We start from the raw sequence: 23,997 nt of genomic DNA on the forward strand, positions 1-23,997 counted from the left end.
CAGGCCCAAAGCTGTGGTCACCATGCAGTTACACCATAATGGGAATGATCTTGCTGAAAGAATCTCACTAAACAAATGTAAAGAGACCACAGACTACAGCATTCCAAATAACTGGCACTTTAATTTTTGAAAGAGCAAAAATAAATAAAGGAATGGTAAGTATGTCCTTTTCACATGTGGGGGGGCATATACATATTCTTTCTTTTCTATAGCTATTCAAGAGACAAAATTAGCAAATACTGCCCCAAAACACAGACCTTTCATGTGAGGGCTCAGATAACTTTGCTGTTTCTCTCCCCTTGGTTATTGGATCAAACACACATTCAGGTACGTGCATATGCCAAAAAAGAAATGCAGTGTATTTTTTTGTGTTTCATTTCAACTTCTTGCCCTTTCCTCCTCCTTTCAGGACACTAACAGGAAGAATTTGGAGACATCCAGTCAAATAGAAGTCCTGGAACCTTTCCCTTCTTCTTTTTCATGATACTCTCATAACTTAAGGATTCATCACAAATCTAAAAATATTCAGGTGTCTCACAAGGAACCCATCGTCTCTGGAATATAGATAGCCACAGTGAGGAGCTGCACACAGACTGCACACATAGTGTTATGTAAAAGTGGTTATCTTTAAAAAAACAAACAAAACCCCCCAAAAAACTCAACATTTTTAAAAATTTGTGGATCAAAACAAAGCATGTCTTATCCCCTACAGGATTCTCTTGCAACCTGTTCTTCAATTATTTGTACTAGGAGATGCTACAAATGGCATTAGTTACAATATACAGTCCACTGTCATCTTCTGGTCCAGCAGAAGAACCTGTCCCTCCGATGGATGCAAAACTGTTCATCTGAGCAGATCATCCTCAACAGCACAAATATGGCCTAGAAACTCATAGAGTTTATGGTTCTAATTTATAAAATTAAACCTGCTCCAGACAGGTAATACTGGTACGTAAGTTTGCCATCCCTGGGTTCTGTCAGAAACGGGGTACTGAGGTGCTCAGCGCCGTCTCAGTCTGCAGCGCTGGGATCCTTCTGGCACTCCAGACCCAAGAGGCGATGTGATGCACGCTAGAACACGGGCGCACTCCTCACTTAGCTCTGCAGAGCTCGGGACATGGTAAGCTGCCAGAACCTCCTTCATCTTGCCTGTTGACAAAAGGAACAATAACTAGTCATCACTGGTTGCTGGAGCGTAATTCCAATGCTTAAAAAGCCCTGCAAATGAGACTTTTTTTTTTTTTCTTCCAGGCAATAGCAAATGTTTCATAAATAATAGATTTGGTATAACATCTACAGTCTCTCTGTTAGTCACAGTTTGATAATGAGGGAGAAAGGTGTCTTATACTGCATGGTTCCTAAAATATTATCCAGGATTAAACATGTTTATTTAAAAAATATTAATTTTCCCCTTCAGTGTCCAGTACCTTAATACTTTAAAATTAAAATATTATATCTGTAAATTATATTTTTATAGCAGATTTTCCAGCTAAAAGGGCTATATTGTCTCTCATACACACTGTACAGAAGATACAGTGTAAACAATTTAGAGGACTAGTAAACAGTTACTGAGTAAGAATCCAATAGATTAATAAGCGGCTTATGTAAGTTTGGCGTACAAGTATCTCTAACACATATTGGTCATGCCCATTATGTATTGATAACAACTATTAATCACAATAACTATAAATCCTTCACAAATGACTCAGTGTATGGGCTTCACAAAACCCAGGGTCAGAAAAGACCACGAGATTATCTACTCTGATTTCCTGCCAATTATAATTTTTCCAGATAGTCTTCTGTCAAGTCCAGGCACTTTGCTTCTCAGAAAACCAAACTCTTAGTATCACAGACTGAGAAAAGGAAAGACCAAAAATACACCTCCAATATATATTTGCTGCAGAATGGGTAAAAGAGGAGGCAGAGGTACCTCTGGAGTGTGATTTACCCACACCTTGGGTAATCTCTGAAAGGTGTCCATCTTTTTTCCATGGCCTATAAATAAACTAAAGATCAAGCTTTCTTATGGCTAGAATTGAGTGTTTTGTATCCTGCCACAGCTATCTGACACGTTCACCTATTTATTTCGAGAAGACCATTCACAAAGCCATCAGACTCTAGTAAATTTCAATCAGTACTGACACAGGCAAAATTATAAAAAAGTATAATTGCTTCAATCTAATGTAAATACAGAAGTCATGCAACTAATTCCAGAACTAATATTAAGTTTTTGTTACATACCCTGAAACTTTGTGGAGATACCCAAAGTACTTTTTGCACGTACAATTATTGTGACTATCACATAGACAGAAATCACTAAGGGAATAGGGCCAGCAGGTAATTTGAGAGATGGCTTCATCCATCCCTGACCTATGCCATGCCTGCTAATGTTTGTCCAACCTATTTTTAAACATCTGCAAGGGTGAAGTTTCCATTAATTCCCCCTAAACAACCTATTCTGCAGCTACATTCTTCCTTGCCACCTACATATTTTTTCCAATGATTATACTAAATGACCCTTGTTAAGATCAAAGCCTATTAGTGTTTTCTTGTACCAACAGCATACATGGCAGCTAAATCCCTTCCTCTTCAGAATCACCCACTGCTATACGAAGGCTGCTGTCATCTCTTCCTTTCCTCTGCTCACCTCTAGACTAAACAACCCTTCAACCTTTCCTTGAAGACCCAGGTGTTTTAGATCTTTGAGCCCAGTTTGCTCTCTTGTGGGATCCTACCTGAGCTGCAATTCCCACAAGTGGGTAAAGCTCTTCCACTGAGGCCTTATCAGTGCTGAGGAGAGCAAAATATTTTATGCTTTATTACTCCCTTTTCTAGAGCCCACAATAGTGCTGGCCTTGTTTGCAGTAGCAGAACTTCACTGATGCATGTTCAGCTTCGGATCATTATGGCACCAGGTCTTTTCTGTAGAACTGCTGCTTGGCCAGTTTCTTCCTGTCTGTATTTATGTGCAGCTGATTATGTTGAGCTATATGTACAGTTCTGCATTTGCTCTAATTTCACTGCTGGAAAGCTGATATTTTCTGGGCTATTCTACAACTTTATCAAGGTCATTTTCAACTGCCTTGCTTCCAACACACTTGTTCTGCTCTACGAATTTATTAAGAGTACTTTCTAACCTTTCATCCAAGCTGTCAGTGACAATACTGAGCAGAACCAGAACAAGGAAAAACACTTGCAGAACTGCACTTAATGGTGTATCATTAAGAACTACTCTCTGTGTATGCTTTCCAAATCATTTATGCACTCACATAATAATAATTTATTCTAGCCCAGTTTCCCTAGCACACATGAGAATAATAACAACTGAAATATTTTGCCATGCAGTCTTGTTCAAATAAAACAGATAATGCTAGTAAATATCTTTTTAAATGAAGTACTGTATACATTTCCTAAAATTAAAGCATTATGGAGAAAAGATTTCAAGTGACAATACAGTTTTGTTGAAAACTCATTTTACATGCATATAGCTACTTTTATGAAGTATGTGCTCTACTGGAATTTTGCTCAATTTAGGCTTAATTGAAGTCTTTCATAGCCTCTTAAGATTGCATTTTGTTCAGCAGAAACCTCCACTTGGAAAGCAACAAAGACATAACACTACGATACCTCCTTTGGAAATAAATCAGTTGCACAGCTTCACAAAACTCCAAGCTGCAAAATTACTGTTTACTATTTATCTTGCATAAGTTCTTGATCAGAAACATATCAAATGAGGACTGCTACCACCAACAGGACTGATCATACTGAGCCTTTCAAAGAAAGGATTACCACTTAGATTAATATTTATGGAGATACAAGCCAATTCCACAAATATAGGAGGCACAGTCCTCTCTTCTTACCTATTTTGGGTTATTCAGCAGATCTTTCCTGCTTCTCACTCTATGACATATTCTGTTTATGCTATTTAAGCTACTCACAAAAGTGAAATAACTTGCTTCCTGAGACGGAGACAGATCACCCAGTTCCTCCTAGTGACATACAATATTGTATTTTCAGTTCCGGACTGGAAAAATTGGAGGCCAGCAGAAGTTGAAATATAAACTAGTCACTAAACACAACACAAAGCCTACCTTCAATTAACAAGAAATGTTATTTGATTTGACATTTAGGGATACATCCCATTGGCATTCCAGTGAAAAGAGGGTTTGACTTTCCTTTGAAAAATATGTGGTTACAGAGCGACAGCAGCATAACGAGTACACACAGATACTTCTGACTTTCTCCAGTGGAAAAGAAGGAAACAGGAGAAGGAAAGATGGACGAGTCAGCCTGACCCAGGACTGCTTGTGATGTACAGCTGCTGTCTGACCGCTGAGGCAGAGAAGGATTCCCACAAAAAACACAGTTGTTACAGGAAGTCAGAAGTCCTGAGGTTGAGATAAACCAGATGTCTGTGCCTCTCTGAGAACAGCTCGAGGGATTTTAAATTATAAAGATTTAAGAGATTTCATGGAGAATTGTAGACATCCAGATACCAAAATTACCTTTGTCTTTTTGCCAGTCAGCGCTAGGATTTCCAACCTTCCCTGAGAACAAGACTTTTGCTAACAAGGAAAGGGAAAGACCGACAGACTGCTCAGTCAGAAACACAGCTGAGAGAAAACCCGGGCAGCAGTTCACTCAGGAGCAGAAGACCTGATACCCTGTTGACATGGAAAGAAGTACGCATCACTGTGCCCTTGTGGCCAGGAAGGCCAATGGCATCCTGGGGTGTATTAGAAGCGGGGTGGTTAGTAGATCGAGAGAGGTCCTCCTTCCCCTCTACTCTGCCCTGGTGAGACCACATCTGGAATATTGGGTCCAGTTCTGGGCCCCTCAGTTCAAGAAGGACAGGGAACTGCTGGAGAGAGTCTAGCACAGGGCAACAAAGATGATTAAGGGAGTGGAGCATCTCCCTTATGAGGAAAGGCTGAGGGAGCTGGGGCTCTTTAGTTTGGAGAACAGGCTAAGGGGGGACCTTATTAATGTCTATAACTATATAAAAGGTGAGTGCCATGAGGATGGAGCCAGGCTCTTCTCACTGGCAAACAATGATAGGACAAGGGGTAATGGGATCAAGCTGGAACACAAGAGGTTCCATTTAAATTTGAGAAGAAACTTCTTCTCAGTGAGGGTGACGGAGCACTGGAACAGGCTGCCCAGTGAGGTTGTGGAGTCTCCTTCTCTGGAGACATTCAAAACCCACCTGGACATGTTCCTGTGTGACCTCATCTAGGCGTTCCTGCTCTGGCAGGGGGATTGGACTAGATGATCTTCTGAGGTCCCTTCCAACCCCAAACATACTGTGATACTGTGATGGCGACTTCTCTCTTAAAAGATCATCATCCTTCTCTTTGTGATCCAGAAACAAAGTCTGCTCAGCCTGTCTACGTTGCAGGCAAGGAAAAGTGAACTGCAAAGGGGTGAACCCTGCTTTTTGTGCACTAGCATCATGACACAGTCATTCCCTGTCAGAGAAAGCGGGACAAGGAGGATCGCGTCATCCTGCGCAGTGGTTGAACCGTCCTGTCTCTATGTGGATGTGCAGATCTTGCCTACAAGAAGGCAATGGGCTGCATGTGTTTTGAAGAGCCCTGAGCGATAACACGTGGATAGGATACTGCTTTGTTCCTCCAAGAGCACTGAAACCTGTATATGAGGTCATCTGAGTGAGTTTCCCAACCCAGAAACATGGATCTGATGATATCCCTCTGGGGAAAAGCAAGGAAGAGAAGAAGCATTGGCCTGATGGCACCAGCTGGATTCTGCCACCACAGTGGGATTCATCTCACAAGCCCAAGGGTAGAGACAAGCTGAATGCAGCCAGAGCCTGTGATGTATGAGACAAATTTGGGCACAATGTCAGAGGTGCAGCCCATCTGCAGCCAAAAGAGACAAAGTGGATGGGTTGATATTACTGTGACCTGAAACCACCTAGGCTGGAAATAAAGACAATTCCTCTGCAGTGGTCCAAAACCCTTGTATAATATTGCTGCATGTTTTTGAAACATCCAGTACATTATTTTCCTGGGTAACTGCTGCTTTTTCATGGTGGCTAAAGTTGCACTCAGAGGTGCAGTTCCAGTGCACACAAAATCTCTTCTGACACCTCAGACAACATGTAGGGGAACTGCTCCAGACATGTGCAATGGGTTGGGACTGGGTACCCAAGGATGGGACTCATCTGTGCTTATGGGTCTAGTGGCTTTTCAGATGACCTGAAGGTTTCCTGCCCTATCAGCATGGAGACCCTCAGGACATCTTTAATGGCACTAGACGCTACTGTTGAGGCAAACAAACCCATGATATCTAGAGCCAGTCAGTGATGAGAGGAGAATTTGTCCCAGGCTCAATTAGGTGTCTAACACCAGTGGCAGGAGCAGCCATAAGGGGTGTGTGGGTGTCTCACCCCCACTATTTAGTGCTCACTCTTCACGACAGAGACAAACCAGTCAGCTCTGCATTGTAAATGTTTTGCAAGGGCAAAGTGAAGCGAGATGAGTCCCATGCATTTTTTTCAAAAGTAGAAAGAAGAATCTGTCTATAAAGCAGTGTAATGTTGGCATGTTGATTGACAGAGGGAAAATCAGCCATGCTCAGTGTATTTAAGACTTAAGGTTACCAAATAGGGATTAACGGCAAATGTAAAACTTTTCCTGATGTTATCAAGCAGAATAAAACCTACATGATATAACTGACTTTAAATTTCAGTGGAAGTATGTCATATGGGTGTCATATCTAAAGAGGCAGTAGGAAATTTGAAAATTATGATGGTGTTTTATATGACTCAATCCAAAGGTTTTTATGGGAAAAAATGAGTAGTGATGTTCAAAATCTGAGTTGCTGTATTATTTGTGTACCTGTATATAAAAATATTTTTATAGTTTTTTTTAAAATAAATTAACAGGCAAACATTAAGGAGAATTATTAGAATTCATCTAAGAGTCTTGATATCATAAAGATACCAGGGATAAAAGTATAAATGGAAGCTACAATGTGCTAAATTCAAATTACGCTTAATTACAATGGAAAACAAAATCTCTGAACTTTTAAAGAATTTAGTTAGAAATATATTTTAAAAAGAATACGGATCTTCCACTTTAACAATCACGTTAAGCGGTTTAATATATGAAAAAATCCCAGACTAGACAGAAATAGTAACATATACTATTCTTTAAAACCACTTAAAATCATCAGAAAAAATCCTATATGACACAATTAAAAAAGTTGCTTATCTTTAAAAGCTTTTCTGCATTGAATATAGTGGTGTATGTGATATCTGTCAGACACGAACAGTCCAGTGGCACACTGCATTCTGTAGTTAACACTGATTAGCGTACCAATTTAAAATCCAGTTGCCAGTCCTCAAAAATACAGATTGGGACCCAGCAACTTTTTGTGGGAGGGGGTGAGTTCTGTGCTGGAGGGTGAATTTCACAGGCTTGCAGCAGTTTCCCTGGCCTGTGACTGAAAATGCATGTACTGCACTGCATAAGCCAACAACTGTAGCCACCTCTGACCTCTTCACTTCCTCCCCCTCCTTTCAGGTAATCTACGCCTGTTTTGTTGTAGGGTTTTTTTGTTTTGTTTTGTTTTGTTTCTTCCCCCTCCATATCTTCCTCCAGCAAGAATTCTGTAATCCAAACTATATCCTCATTGCAGTTGTACAAACTCCAGCCAAACTCAGTCCTCGGCTTTATCAAATCCAGTGTTGTCAACTTGGGAGAGTTTCTTGTGAGCTCCATGACGTGAAGTTTTCCTGTAAACCTTCTTTTGAAGAAAGCTGCTCACATAAGAATCTGAGTGTTCATATTTTAGTTTATGTTTGTATGCTCATAGATGCGAGGAAAGGTGGAAAATGTGATTTTAGGTGCTGATAGGCTCAGAAGAGGCTGAAAAACCAAGGCAAAATAAAAGGGATTTCTAGAGCCTTAATTTTAAGATTTCAAGATTTTAAAGCCAGTCTCATAATTTTTGAAGGCACAATTTTTGAATGTTTGACATTTGCAAGACAAGAAACACCCAAATCTGCTGTCTTCCAGCTTTGCAGGCTGAAGCAGTTACCCTGCCCTGCCTGGCCATGAGGGAGACAAAGATTTATGTTCTGTTTGGGGTTTGTCTATACAGTGATGTGACTGAATCGTGACCACAAGCCAACTCTTGACATACTTGCTTTAATACTTCATCTAAGTTCAAACCAAACAGTGTTCATTGGGGTGGCTGCAGTATGGCAGAGTGGGTAAGCTGGGAACAGTAACAACACCTCAAGGTGTTAACGAAGAGCAGCCTTAATCTCTCCTCAGTTGGGCCTGACTGCGGGAATGCTTCTGGTTTCCTTCAAGGCAAAGGTACATCCATAAACCCAGCAGGGACAGTTCAAGTGAACCTTTTAGTGCTGCGCTGAAGCAGGGAGGGTGGGCTCACAGTATCAGGCAGTGCTGAGAGCTGGTACCCATGGTGAGAGCCTCCCCACCACACAGCTACACATCCCAGGAGAGAGCCGGGACCTGACTGCAGGACTGCTCCTGTGCTGCATCAGTCCTGTGGGATAAGCCTTTAAACTAACCTGGACCTCTTCACCCTGCGGGGCAGGGCAGCCTATGTGTGGCTGTGTCTGATTTAGGGGGCTGTTTGCTGCCAGTGCCCAGGTGAATGGAATTTGTCCCAAACTGTCGCTTTTAGCCTGAGCCAGCAGGGACAGGGAGTGTTCGCTGCCAGCACCTCTCTTGCCTGACAGGCAGCTCAGGTGTTGCTGCCTCCCAGTTGTGGAGCTGGTGCATTCCCGTAACTGGTCACACTGGGACATAGTAGGTAAAAAGTCATTGCACAATCACTGAATATCAGCTGGCATCAGCTAACAAATTGTTCGCCAGCAGCACAGAGCAGCTCCCTGTACTGTCTCAAAGCAGTAACTGATGGTTGGGCTTCCAGCAATGTGGAGGAAGCAAGCTGAAACCCAAATCAGCATCCCTACCCTGAAATGGACTTGAGCTCTTACACCTCACCAGCATTTGTCAGGCTGTATCATGCCAATGGCTTCTGGAGATCCCAAGACAACCAAAAGCCCTAGATTTTTCTTCTCTCTCATAGCTGATGTGTCATCTTGTTTTTTCACTCTTGCATCCACCTCAGTGAATACCTACGAATGTCTGGTTCCCAAAGGCCATCTCAGGAGCATACAAAACTTTTAATAGTCCTTTGCTATGTGGAATAGGAGGAGTGCAAAGCAGGGGAATAGGAGAGAGAAAAGTCTTTGCATGTGGGCTCCTCCTATTCCTTTCCATTAACTGACTAAGCTTTATCCTAAAAGTTGTTTATTCTTTTCTTTTTTTAATGTCCTTTTGCTTACTGTTCCAGAAATTCATTGTTCTGATGGCTAGAATATATTTTTCTAATTTGCAGCTTACATTTATTCATGACCAATTTGTATCCCTGAGGTTTGTGTCTACAATAAGCAGATTTTCTGGCTTTTTTTCATATGTGTGCTACTTGAAGGCAGCTAGAGAGACCATGAGCACAGTCTCTTTCCCAGGTTTTCTTTCACTAGGTTAAGTTAACATCTGTCACCATCCTTTTGCCTCTTAGTTTTCCTCTTCTTTCCCTAGTTTGCCTCTTGAGTCTTCCAGTTTGATTTAATCTTTAACATGAGTGATGAGACACACTTGATCCTATAAAGACCTGTTCAGGAGCCTGGCTCACAGTGTCGCTTGGGAGGCTGTTCTGAAGGGCAAAGAAGTCCAGGAAGGCTGGACATTCTTTAAAAAGGAAATATTAAAGGTGCAAGAGCAGGTTGTCCCTGTGTGCCAAAAGATGAGCCAGCAGGGAAGAAGAGGATTCTGGCTGAACAGAGAGAGTTGTCTGGAACTCAAGAAAAATAGGAGAGTTTATAACCTCTGGAAGAAGGGGCTGGCAACTCAAGAGGATTACAAGGGTGCTGTGTGGTTATGCAGTGAGAAGATTAAAAGGACCAAAGCCCAACTAAAACTTAATCTGGCTACTTCTGTAAAAAACAATAAAAAATGTTTCTATGAAAACAGGAACAACAAAAGGAGGGCTAAGGAGAATCTCCATCCTTTATTGGATGCAGGGGGAAACATAGTGACAAAGGATGAGGAAAAGGCTGAAGTACTTAATGACTTCTTTGCTTTGGTCATTGATAGTAAGACTAGTTTTCTCTGGGTACACAGCCTCCTGAGCTGGAAGACAGGGGCAGGCAGCAGAATGAAGCCACAATAATCCAAGGAGAAGTGTTTGGTGACCTGCTACACCACTTAGATGTGTACAAGTCTATGGGGCTGGATGGGATCCATTTGAGGGAGCTGGCAGAGGTGTCCATCAAGCCACTTTCAATCATTTATCACCAGTCCTGGCTTATCAGGGAGGTCTCAGTTGACTGGAAGTTGGCAAACATGACGCCCATCTGCTAGAAGGGCTGGAAGGAAGATCTGGGGAACTACAGGCCTGTCAGTCTGACCTCAGTGCCAGGGAAGGTTGTGGAGCTGATCATCCTGAGTGCCATCACGTGGTATGTACAAGACAACCGGTGACCAGGCCCAGTCAGCATGAGTTTATGGAAGGCAGGTCCCACTTGACTAACCTGTTTAGTGGATAAGGGAAAGGCCACAGATGTTGTTTACCTGGACTTCAGTAAAGCATTTGACACCATTGCCCACACCATTCTCCTTGAGAAACTGGCTGCTCATGGCTGGGATGGGTGTACTCTTCACTGACTGAAAAACTGGTTGGATGGCCAGGCCCAAAGACCTGAAGTGAACAGTTAAATCCAGTTGGTGGCTGGTCACAAGTGGTGTTCCCCAGGGATCAGTATTGGGGCCAGTTCTGTTTAATCTCTTTATCAATGATCTGGATGAAGGGATTGAGTACACCCTCAGTACATTTGCAGATGACACCAAATTGTGTGTGAGTGTTGGTCTGCTGGAGGGTAGAAGGCCATACAGAGGGATCTGGACCAGCTGGATCATTGGAATGAGGTCAAATGTTTGAGGTTTAAAAAGGGTAAGTGCTGGGTCCTGCACTTGGGTCACAACAACCCCATGAATGCTCCAGGCTTGGGGAAAAGTGGCTGGAAAGCTGCCTGGTGGAAAATGACCTGGGGGTGCTGATCGACAGCTGGCTGAATATGAGCCAGCAGTGTGCCCAGGTGGCCAAAAAGGCCAACAGTATCCTGGCTTGTATCAGGAATAGTGTGGCCAGCAGGACCAGGGCAGTCACCATCCCCCTGTACTCTGTACTGGTGAGGCTCGACCTCAAATACTGTGTTCAGTTTTGGGCCCCTCACTACAAGAAACACATTGAGGTGCTGGAATGTGTCCAGAGAAGAACGATGAAGCTGATGAGGGGCCTGGAGCACAAGTCTTACGAGGAGCAGCTGAGGGAACTGGGGCTGTTTAGCCTGGAGAAAAGGAGGCTGAGGGGAGACCTTATCGCTGTCTACAACTACCTGAAAGGAGGTTGTAGCATGGAGGGTGTTGGTCTCTTCTCCCAAGTAGTAAGTGATAGGACAAGAGGAAATGGCCTCAAGTTGCGCCAGGGGAGGTTTAGATTGTATATTACAAAAAATTTATTCACCAAAAGGGTTGTCAGGCATTGGAACAGGTTGCCCAGGGAAGCAGCGGTGTCATCATGCCTGGAGGTGTTTAAAGGACATGTAAACGTGGTGCCTAGAGACATGGTTTAGTGATAGACCTGGCAGTGATAGGTTAACATTGGACTTGATGATCTTAAAGGTCTTTTTCCAACCTAAACAATTTTATCATCTATGACAAAGGTACTGATAACTTCACTATCTCTTCTGGAGATACGTTGCTTGATACATCCTAAGATAGCATTTTAACTTTTTTTTTTTTAAAAAAACACATCTGTGTTACATCAATGGCTCAGAGACATCTCACAGCTAATAAACATACTTTGGTTTGCCCTCATTTTACTGTCTCCAAAAAAGTAATTGCAGAAACTGTGTTTATTTCTTTAAATGCCTGACTTTATATTTGTACTACTAAATTTCAGCCTGGTCTTTCAGCATCTCCTTTGGCTGAAAGGTACCCATCTGCAGCTGCCCACTAGGGATTTACCAGTCTGCAGAATGAATCTGTTTGCTCTGTCTACATGCCCCTCTGCTAAGAACTGTGTCTTCTGCCTGGCTTTAGCTATGTGGTGGAAACCATCAGCTTCCTTCCCATGTGCTCTTTGCAGTTCTCACTCTGCAGGGGAAACACCATTTCCAATACCTGCAGTGCAGGAATTGTCTCTCTGGTGAATTAGAAATGTATGAATAGCCATGAAAGGTGAACCTTGAAACCTAGAGCTTCTCTTAAACATCTAAAAATTGCCTGAAAATATCACTACGCATTTACATGTAATTATTTATATTTGGCTTTAATTAATCCCTTAAATAACTTTATTTTAGGTACAAGTTATGATCTGTCACTACTTGTGGCTTCTCTGTGACCTTAGCTGCTGTTGATCAGAAAGCCAATACTTCTAGTGCTGATTCTATCTTGTCGGGCCTGGCACTAAAAATATTTTGGCACCTTTACTTAACATTTATAAATTATGTAAACAGAATGCCTCTTACTCTTATAACCTTGTTATTCTAAAAATATGTCTGTATTGATGGTAGATCTGTCCAGCATTAAACAAGCAGAAGATGCTCTTCCTGTAGGTCATTTTCTTCCAGATCATTAGGTCAGTTTTCTAGTCAGCTGTCTCTCTGCAAATTCTAAAAACATTGGTTGAATCTATATTGGTGTTGCCACACATCCAGTTCAGTTATTCCAACCAAATACCACAACATATAAAAATACCTCAGATAATCATTATGAGATGATAGAGCACCAGGACAGAGGCAAGATTCTTGCGCCTGTTGAAGACTATTGGCCACTATTATGCCAGATATGGTCTCTCACTGACTTACTATTAAATCCATACTAGAGGTTTAACTGGATGAATTGTTCAATAGCTTTTGTTTTTGCATTCACTCATATTACATTTCAGACACTTTTGAATGCCTAAAACTAGCTCTTAAAATAAAATTAAATTTTTAATATCCTCCATAATAAAAAACTGAAATAGTTCTATATAAATAATTACGATAATTAGGAAAATGCTTAAGTAAGCAGTATGTTCACACTACTGCAATAATCAAAAGAAATCTTACCGGAGAAGACAAGAGAATTTATTATTTTACCAGTCTCTGAGCCTACCTTTCCCTTCTAAATACAGACCAAGAACTCTTCATGTCAATGCAGAAAGTTCTCCATCACTACTATTCTTCTCCATTATCTCTTATGAACAAAGACTCTGAACTCTATTTTAACAATGGTAGTTGCATTCGCTTGATATCACTGCTTTTAAAATGATCCCTTTTGCCATTTCTAAAATCCCGTGAAGTTCCAAAGTTGTCAGGCATTCAATATTAGGTCCTTAAAAATCTAGCTTTTTCATACATGCTATTGTCAGTGGAAACTATTTTTTCAAGAAATGGGAAAAATAAAGTAAAATTCAACTTCAGTTGTGCAGAAACAATATTTTTTTTCCTAAAAGAGACAGTCACTAGAGCGAGAGTCTTTGTTCCTCAGATCCATCATAGACCACCCAATCTACAGAAAGTTATCTATCAGCTCCAGTCAGCAGAGGAATGCCGCCTGCTTTGGATGCCAGGGATCTCCAGAGAGCAACGTAGCCAAATTCATATCATTCCTGTTCACCAAAGGATTTAAACCAGAAATATTCTTCCTAATTACTATAACTTTTTTCTTTTTTTTTACTCTAACTACCACCAACATTTCTGAAGAGATCTGATATTATGCAGTATGAAAATATATTAGTAAGTTGTTTGTGGCAGAGGAAGATAAAGAAACTTCAGAGGATAGTTGATTTCTAACCAGATGAAGCTGTTAAGAATATTAAATTCAAAAATAATCTCAAGACCCTTAGTTGTGCCTTGAAGACATACTCTGTTTCTTCTTTTGAACAAAATTCAGCACAAAGGAAAATTCCTTTACTGTAAGCAAAGCTCTTAGTAAATAAAACAAGACATTGCAATAAAAGGTGTCTAAGATACACTAGAAAGATCTAAATGACAAAATAGCATTGAAAAACAAACAAAAAATCAAAAAACCAAACCAACAGCAACAAAAAACCACCAACAATCAGGAGTGAAAAAATAGTAATTAATTTACTAACTGTTAGGTTGTGCTCTGTGGCTCATAGCACTAATAGAAAAATCTTGCTATCACTATTTCATTAGTAACTCTGCTATTATAAAATGAATCAGCATGTATTTTTTTCTCTAATTGTAGAACATGTTCCTACAGTGATATAAATAGCTGGAAACACATAGGTACTGCAGAGAAAAAACACATCTAACCAGAAGTAAATACATACAATATAATTGAGATAATTGAGTGAGAAGACTTATGCAATCCAAAGAAAACTTTATCCCCATAGCTATGTTAATTATTGAATTCCTAAATATGTGGGCATAAGACTGGTGAAATATAATATTCACCTTCAGTCTATACTTATTATATTTCTTGACCAGTTTCAGTCTAGGAAAATTGAGTCTGGTCCCTTTAAATACAACTTATTTGGAGATTCCTAAGAATGTGGAAGACTTTCCAAAAATGTCATTTGCAAAGTTCTTTTTTTTTTTTTCTTCTTTTTGAGTGCAGTGTTGCCAAATATTTTTACCAATAAAGAAATGCTATTTCAGCTGCATTTGAGCAGAGTAATAGTGGTAGCTAATGGCCTATTCAGTTAATCATAGTTATTCACTCCCTGGAAATGCCTCAGAATATAATAAATGTTTTGTTTTCTTTGTGGACTCTTAAATTACAGGCATTATATAATACCCAAGATATATAACCTATCAGTACCAATACAAACTGAATCCAAAACCACTCCTCCAAAATAATTCTAATATTTGGAGCCTCCAAAGAGAGAAAAATGCTGCTGTTACCCACAGAGCTACTGAAATAGCACTCATAGCAGGGTAAAAAATGGCTATTAAGAAAGTTCTGGTCTAGCTAAAATGTGGCTGTTTGTCATCCATTTACAGAGGTCTGAAATAACTTTTACAGAACAGTTTTTAAACAAAGAAAACAAGAAGCATGCTCAAATAGCTGAACCACACACATCCTTTCCCAAACGAAAAAAAGGCTGCTGATGTGGGGCTGCAGTTTGGCCCCTAAGAGACAGATCAACCATAAGGTTATAACTCTGAGACCAACACTCGCATTGGGTGTTCTGCCATAAAGAGTTTGGGTTTGTCTTCTTCACTATATATATATATTTTTATTTTTTTTTTACATTCATATAGATTGTAGAAGTCTTTGTCAGATTTAGCTCTACTTTGCTGCTCAGGGAAGATTACATTTATTATGCTGCATGGTGACTACCTGTCACAAGGGTAAGGTCGTAGCTGGTTATACCTCATCTCTTTGTGGCTGCCATTACACTGATGAGGCACAGAACCCATTGTAGGTTCCTTGGGAAGTTTATTTCAGATGTATTTTACAAACCTGCAGAATACATTTTAAAGCAACGTTAGGCTTCCATTTTTAGGCTCAGTTTTTAGCTGCAATTGCTTTGCAGAAAGAATTAGATTACTAGCTCATAAAAATATTCCCCTGAATAGTTCAAGGAGTGAAGACAACCAAAACAGTCTTCTGTTGGTTTCCTGGACGAAAAAACTCTTCCATGAAAGCACACAAAAACTCAGAAGGCTTTCAAAAGTAGAATACAGACAAAGTTTGGGATTGAATACCTCTGATTTCTCCTGGAGAAAAAGATACTCAGGTATTTGCTGAAGAAGTAATTTGGCAGGCCATAAAGTGATAAAAGACATTGCACATGTGGTGGTGTTCTTCTAACTTTAGTTTTGTAGAAGAACTGTTAAGAATTTAGCGATGAAAAGAAAATCAAATGAAAGCGATTAGAAATCATGAGATTTCCTGGTTCCTAGGAAAGGAAGAGCACATAAATGCTGGGTGAGTGCAGGGAATGCATCTGCAGCCAGCTCCAGGGACTAACCCAGGACACCCTCAGGCAAAGGCAATCCAGGGGTGGAAGGGTTCAGATGAGAGGATGAGTTTACAGAAGAGCAAGGCTAAAGGCACAGCAGCCAATTAACCCAGAGTAGAGTGAGTGAGCAGTATGCGATGCCAGGAGATGTTTAATTACCTTAATGCCCCAAAGGAGTAATTTAAAAGCTATCAGTAAGTACCCACAGCTTAGCATGCTGGGAGAACTGCAAAAAATTCACAATGCAAAGTCACAAGGAAAAGAAAGAATGAGAAGGATAAGAAAAAAACCTGCAAATACCTTAGAAAAAGCAATACAGCATAGAACAACATTGCCAGTTCAAAATAAGCTCTGCCTGAGAGAATACTGGTGCCGACACCTGGAGCTCCGCACAGGCTAATTCAGCATCTAAGCATTGCCTTTGGTGGCTGAAGTGTCAGCTACCTTGGGTCGCTGAACACCGGCAGAGTGACAAGCAGAGAAGAGTTTGAGTACGTCCTACAACATAACTCCTGCTTGCTCACCAGAGAGGTGGGCACAGCCAAAGATGTTTCATCAAGTTTTTCAGAACACGGTAGTTGTAATTCTGATGCCTTGTGTATCTGAGGATCTTTGGTGATAAAAGAGATTTGTAAAATCTGACGCGATATAAAACGGGGTGATGTTTCACGCAGTTTACAAGATTGGATTAGAATTCACTGTGATAACAGTAATTTGGATAAATGTTCTGAAATTAATGCATTAGATCCACAAAAAGAAAAGCAAATTACTATAGAATGATAATTTAAATGCACAAGTATAGAAAGGAAGCTTGCTAGGCAATTGAACTGCAAAAAGGATCTGCAGGGGAGTTATAGCGGTCTGTAAACAAATTATAAATCAGGATGATATCCAGTCGCAGTAAAGGCAGCCTGATATATACTCACAGTAATATTGTAAAGAAATCAAGTAATTATTCTTCCCCTACTAGCAGTGGCAAGGCCCTGACTGCATTAGTGTCCAGCTTTGCCTACCAGGCTGTCAGAGGAAGCAGACAGTTGGATGGAGTCCAGGTAAAAGCCACAAAAAATGATAAAAGATGTAGAACAAGGGAAGGCTGAAAGAATTAGATTGTTTAGTCTAGAAAAAGTGAAGACTAAGAGAAGACATGATAACATATTCAAAATATGTAAAAGTTTGTTATGAGAAGAGGACAGTGACTAATTGTTCTCCATGTCCATCATACATAAAACAAGAATTATTATGCAGTTGCAGAGAAAAGCTTTCTAATGCAAGGATGATCAGCCTGCCAGTAGGTTATCTACAGGTATTACATGTAATGATGTCACCGGAAGTGATGGCAGAGATTGAGACAAACACCTGTCAAGATGAAAGATGATATGCTTGATCCTTCCCGAAAGCAGGCAAACAGCCTGGGTGATCCCATGCGAGTTCCCATCCAGCCTTATGCCTCGCGCTCAACCACAGAAACAAGGCACAGATCAGAGCTTTCCATCAAAGAGACTAAAAACCATTATGTGCATGACTGTCATTTCTCTTGAGATGCTTGCCAGGACGGATGGAGCCTGCAGGACAAGGGATAGATCTCCCAAATCCATTTCACTAATTAATTCAATTGGCTGTAAGTAGCAGAGAGAACCCGCTTATTCACCACTGTGCACTCTTTGACCTGTTTAACTTGGTCATATCCAGGCATAATTTTATTTACTCCAACTTTGCTGCTAACAGTCCTTTTCACTGGTGTATAGGGATGGACACAGAATAATTAGGTATACACTGCTGTGCAGCCATTGGAGAAATGAGTTGAACAGGCTTTAAAAGAAAACTACAGCGTGTGCAACCAGAGTGCAGAATGAAACACTTCCATGCTACCTTGTCAGTGTTTTAGCCTTAAACAAAATTACCTCTAAAACCAAATTATTCTCCATTAAAAACAAACAAACAAATAAAATGGAGGGTGATGCAAACATAGCCAAAAGCCTGCTATTACGCTTGATCACTTGTAAAGAATGGATAACATCCTGCATACGTGTGAACTTTTTTCTCACATGATAATGTAGACTGTAGATCTTGCCCTAGAAAAATCAAATTCATGCATAAATAGGATTAAATAGATCCTATCAATTACTCAGTTGTTCTTTCTGCTTTCCTGCCAAGCCTAACAGCTTTCTGAAAAAGTTCCTCAAGGTAGAATAACAAAAAAGTTCATACTTCAATGATTTTTAATGATGATTTACATGATTTTCCTACTACGATGTCAAAATTACTGTAATTACATTAGGTTTTACTTACAAATGTATAGAACTAAGGAAACTGTACCGTTCACAGAAATTCAGATTTGAATGTTTAATGGTCCCTGCAAGAAAAACAAAACAAAACAAGAACAATATAAAAGAAGTAGTAGAGTACTGACACAGAAACGTTTGTAATGCAACATCCTGATTACCCTCTATTTCTTTTTGAATGTAGTGAGATAACATTAACATTTGATTCCCTAATGCCCTTTAAAATTTATTTAAATTTAACAATTGTTTTCAGCCTTAACCACTTCTGGGGGGTGCACCTGTAATTCTAAAAATGACCTAAAAAAAGCAACAGTTGTAAGAACTATTCTGTCCTTTGATTCCTCAGTCACTCTAGAGACTCTGTAGACCACATTTGCATGGGTAATGATGGCTCACAAAGAAGAATAACTCTGAAGGTGAGTTCTTTATACAATGGTGTAGCTAAGTGGGATATGACCAACTCCTATAAAATGCTTGCTTTTCTTAATTTTGTAAGACAGACCTTTCGGGCACCTACTTCAATCTCTCCACGGGATGCCAGCACCAGCTAAATGCTATGTATGTAGTAAATATTCCTCTTTCTCCTATGTACCCTGTCATCTTTAGATTGCTGCAAGTTGAACAATTGTTACAGACATTTATGGTGGCATGAACACTGAAGAAACTACCCTAACTAGGGACTGAGGATACCGAAAAGAAACATGAGCTTCCAAAGACAGAAAAGTTGCCCGTAACTTCCCAAATTACATCAACGCATCTTATCCTTGTCTTTCCTAACCAGTTCAGTCGAAGTCTCTCTGAAAGCACGCAGGACATTACATGAGAAGGCATCACAAAACCTGCTGTTGCCAGCAGTGGCAGTAGGGCCCAAGTCTGTTCCTAGCACTTCTGTTACAAAACCTGACACATACAAAAAAGATCTTCAGCTAAAAGATCATGCTCAAAAGAAAAAAGAGGAAGAACTGAAAAAGAAAAAGGAAATATTGCTGTCATCCCTTTATCATGAATGGAAAACCAAGACACTGAGACATGAAGCAATTTGTTCAGTATCACACTGCAAGCCTACAGTAAATCACATGAGATCTTAACTTTAGAGCACTCAGTCCAGCTCCCATTAAGCTGTAATTCATATAATGGGTAATATTCCTGTGGATTAGTGATATATATATATATATATAAGACAGGGTGTCAACACAGATAGAAATGGCCGATTCCCCTGATGATTCTGAAATTGTATTGTTGATAAATCATTTAAGTGAGAGCCCTAGATCCCTTCCAGCAAGAAATAAAGCAGGGATGCTTCTCTTCTGAAATGGGGAATGCATAGCAAGGGAACAGGAGCATGTTAGTCAAAATGCTCAGGTGATGAGAAAAAATGAGAAAAATAAAGATGCAATGAGGGATCAAGGTTTATGGAAGTTAATATCATACTTTCTTCTGATCTCTGCAAAACAAGGAGAAGGAAGAAGGAATTTACAGAAAACCAGCAGGCACAAAATTCTAACCACCACAAAATTCCATATTTTGTGACCTTACTGGTTTATTTTACAAATATTTTAGCATGAGAGCCTGAAAGATAAAACAGCACATTGGTAAAACTGGCCATGATTCAAAAAGAACACAGCCTTTGTCAGCATAGTACTTCAACTATTTCAAGTTAAAATCTTTGGACACAAAGTTAAGTACCTTGAGAAATAAGGTGATGGTGTGTGGAAGAGCTAGGTGGTTCTAGACTAAAGGGAAGCTTGAACATAAGACATATCAGACTTTGTGGGAACAGACAGAGAAAACCAACATGAAAGACCATCTAAGTGCATATTTATAAGCAGCCACAGAATGCTTTTTCTGTCATAATCTAATCCTAGATAGGCTGATTTCAGCACAACTACCAGGAACCATCAAACATTTTGATTCACAATATGCTTTACTTCCCAGGCGCAATTTCATCAGGATTTACACCCAACTGCCAGGGAACAAAATCTGTGGTTTTGAAAAACTGTGCCTTTATACTGTGTTCTGTATCACACTTGGGATGAACAGATGCCTCAAAAGGAAGGCAACGACAGGCTTGTGTAGCCTCTTAGGTTGAAGTTACCTTGTTTTTAGCATGAAGGTCAGATTGCCATGTCTTATAACTGATTACCTTCATAGTTATACAATTGTAAGTGAAAGAAACCTGATAAAAATAGAAGCATTTGTTTCTTGTGTTGAATAAAAAAATTTTCAAGAGCAAGAATAAAATGGAATTTTCATATCGTGCAAAGCAAAAGTAATTATTATGGTAGAGGAGTCCTTTTTTAATGTGATGACACATTGATTTTTGGAGGCAACTACAATGCAACTTTATTTTGCATAGCAACTTCCATACAAATCATGTCTTTGTGTGAGTCTTCTTTTGTTTAAACACTGCAGTAGTTCAATAATACAGTTTCAAAGTTCATATAAAATAAAAGCAGATAAGGAGACAAATTAAGGATGCATAGCTATTTACATCTATGTCCTGACTGTCCAATATGGACTTAAAAGCGCTGTAAATTTTAGTCTGTTTAAGAGAGTAAAGCTAAATATCATATTGGACTAAATCCAGTCAGATGTTGGGAAGACCGTAATTAAAACTTCAGGGATCTTGGTGACAAGATATTTGCTCAGACAATACCCAGGTTTATGGACACTCATTTGTAGGTAGTAAAACACAGGTTACTAAATGTAAACAAAACATGACTAAAATCTGTCTCAGTTAAAAATCCTGCAACCTGGAAAACATACCTGCTTTATTAAAATCTAATTAAAAAGCCAAGGAAGGTATCATGTCTCACAGTGCTAAAGGACAATCTGCCTTCTGCTTCTACCAAAAACGCGAAGTTCCGCTGAAAGCAGATGGGAGGAAGGAGAATCTCAAGAAACTATTTGTGAAAAGATAATGCGCAGTGTATTTCAGAAGATTAAACTCCTTTATGTGAAATATTTTCAAATTTGCCAAACGTAACTCCATCAAGTAACAGCTTGCTGTTGGGAAGGCAGTTTCTGTATAACATTGTAACATGAAACTTAGGGAAATCAACCCAGTTCCATGAAATGCTGGGTTTTTAAAAAAATTGAATAGCATCGCACATTCTAGCATAGAAAAAAAAAAGTTTCATTAGAAAAACAAAACAAAACATTTCACAAGCGCATCTACCTTGAACTACAGTGTCAGGAAAACAGAAAACTGGGAAACAGAAACATGAACTGAACAAAAGGACAAACTAGTGGTGTGTTTAACCATATCAGACTTTAAAACTTAACACTGCTCTACCAATCACGCTTCCACCAAGTAAACTAACAATCAAGTTTACATAAGTATTGTTTTTAAACCCATATTTTCTGTTTTACAACTGTTGCTTACATTAATTTCTTTTTCTCCATATCTGCCTTATTTATTGCCTTTCAAATAGGCACTACTGCAACTATGCAATCACATGTGTTTAAATTTAAGCATATAAGAAAGTGCAGTTATTCCAATCAGACTAGTCACATTTTATAGACTTTGCTGGACTAGTATCTAGATTCTTAAATTTCATATTAATCATAAAAGGAATGGTTAACACAAACAGCACAATCAACAGGCGAAGCAGTTCAATCCACTTTTCAAAGTATTAATGAGAAATTAAAGGCTTTTATTATTATGACAGTTAAAGCACTGATGAGTGCCTAAATGAGCACTCTCACAGCTGCTCATGTCTCCAATGGATTATTTTTATGCTATCTCTTTTTGTCAGCATTGACCTTCAACCTCTTCAAATATGGTTTGATCCTGAAAACTGTCAAAGATGAAATAAGTGGACAAAAGAAGGCATGAGAGCTTTAAATTACATACCATATTTAAGTAATGTTTAATTATTACTTTCAGATGGCCACTATAGATAATGTAATCAATAGCTACCAAAACAACATCCATCAGCTTGCACATAAAAAGGAAAAAAACATGCCGTCTGCTTTATAATAGCATAATTTGAGCTGTCAGGAATTGGTCATAGGTTTTCTTAAATTCATCAACCTGCCCCCAACAAGGAACAGTCTAATACTTTCCAAACCATCTTTACTAGAAGAGAATCTAATCTAATGGTAAATACTGGACTCAATTCTACCATAAGGTTATTTTCCCAGCTACCTGTTTACATACTTGAGCAGTACATTTTTTCCTATTATTAAAAAAAAACTTTATACTCTGGTGCAGGGGCATCAAACTCATTTTCACCGGGGGCCGCATCAGCCTCGCGGTTGCCTTCAAAGGGCCGAATGTAATTTTAGGCCCGTAAATGTAAATACTCCTACAATCTGTAAATACTCCTACATTTATACGGGCCTAAAATTACATTCGGCCCTTTGAAGGCAACCGCGAGGCTGATGCGGCCCCCGGTGAAAATGAGTTTGATGCCCCTGATCTAATGAGCATGGAGAGTACCGATGGTGAGGCAGAGGAAACAGCTCGGACTCTGCTCCTCAGCCTGTTTGAGGGCTGTGTTCCCCACCCGGGGGGAAGACTGGCCAAGCAGGACAAGGAGCTGGTCCTGACAGAGCACTGGAACAGGCTGCCCAGGGGGGTTGTGGAGTCTCCTTCTCTGGAGACATTCAAAACCCACCTGGACATGTTCCTGTGCGACCTCACCTAGGCGTTCCTGCTCCAGCAGGGGGATTGGACTAGATGATCTTTTGAGGTCCCTTCCAATCCCAAACATACTGTGATATTGTGACACTGTGACACCAGCGCTGATGGCCCCACATGTCACCGGAAATTACCGAGTGCTTCATCTGACATCAGGCAGGAATTTGGGGAACAGGTGAAGTAGACTTCTCAACAGTCCGGGAACAATTTCTATCATAACTAAGCCTTGCTCTCCATAGTGGTCTCTGAGTTAATTTAGGTTAGTGGCCCTAGTCATATTGGCATTGAATATTTGAGAAATGCTTTAGGATAATATATTTTTGTTAGGGATATAGAACTTGCCTGGAGCAACGATGGGGAACCACAATACCCCGAAAACCACAAAACCCCCAGTAAAGCAGACTCTTTTCTTTGTCAGTTCCTTTCATACTTTCACACGCAAGCTCAAATTTGCAGCATAACAGTGTAAAATACAAATGTTTCATAGAAGACACACACAGATCCTTCTCTCAAAACCTCATCCCTTTTCTAGGTAGTAAAACATTTGCCATGTTGGAGACTGAGAACTGGATATAACAATAAGCAATTTTGTTGACTCCTTCCAAATGATACTATGATTTCTTCTGGGTGTCTCAGATTTTTATAAGCATCTTAAAAGAAAGATGGGAGCGCCATAAAATGAAATGAGAAGCAGCAGTTCCTTCAAGGTTTTTCATGTTGCCAGGAGAGCTGTTTCTCAGCAGGATGAATCTGAGATTTCGTATTTCAAAGAAACTCATTTGGGAAACATCACCTTGCTGGGGCTTTGTTATGGGCAGGTCCACTGGCAGATGAGCAACAGTAGGGTGGGTGGCTCAAACTAATGACATGAACATGTAAAAAAGAAGTATTTTCTTGATACCTTAAGTATCTTTAAGAAAGCTGACCTTTGAAAACTGATACTATTCACTGAGCAGTACATCCTCCCCTGGAAAACCCCAGGGAAAGCTTGTGCTTTGCTCTGACAGGAAGGAGAACTTTCTG

At 40.0% G+C, this 23,997-nt stretch overlaps 1 protein-coding gene across 1 annotated transcript in view; it reads right to left on the reverse strand.

Annotated features, from left to right (window-relative positions):
- Window positions 1-627: 627 nt before the first annotated feature.
- Window positions 628-23,997, reverse strand: part of SCAF8 (SR-related CTD associated factor 8) — a 92,169-nt gene continuing 68,799 nt past the window's right edge. The window contains exon 21 of the mRNA XM_080342384.1: window positions 628-1,149. The gene's annotated coding sequence lies outside the window, so the exon portion shown is untranslated. The remainder of the gene's footprint in view (window positions 1,150-23,997) is intronic.

The sequence above is a fragment of the Nesoenas mayeri genome (assembly GCF_963082525.1).
Source record: "Nesoenas mayeri genome assembly, chromosome: 3".
In the NCBI taxonomy this organism is placed as follows: domain Eukaryota; kingdom Metazoa; phylum Chordata; class Aves; order Columbiformes; family Columbidae; genus Nesoenas; species Nesoenas mayeri.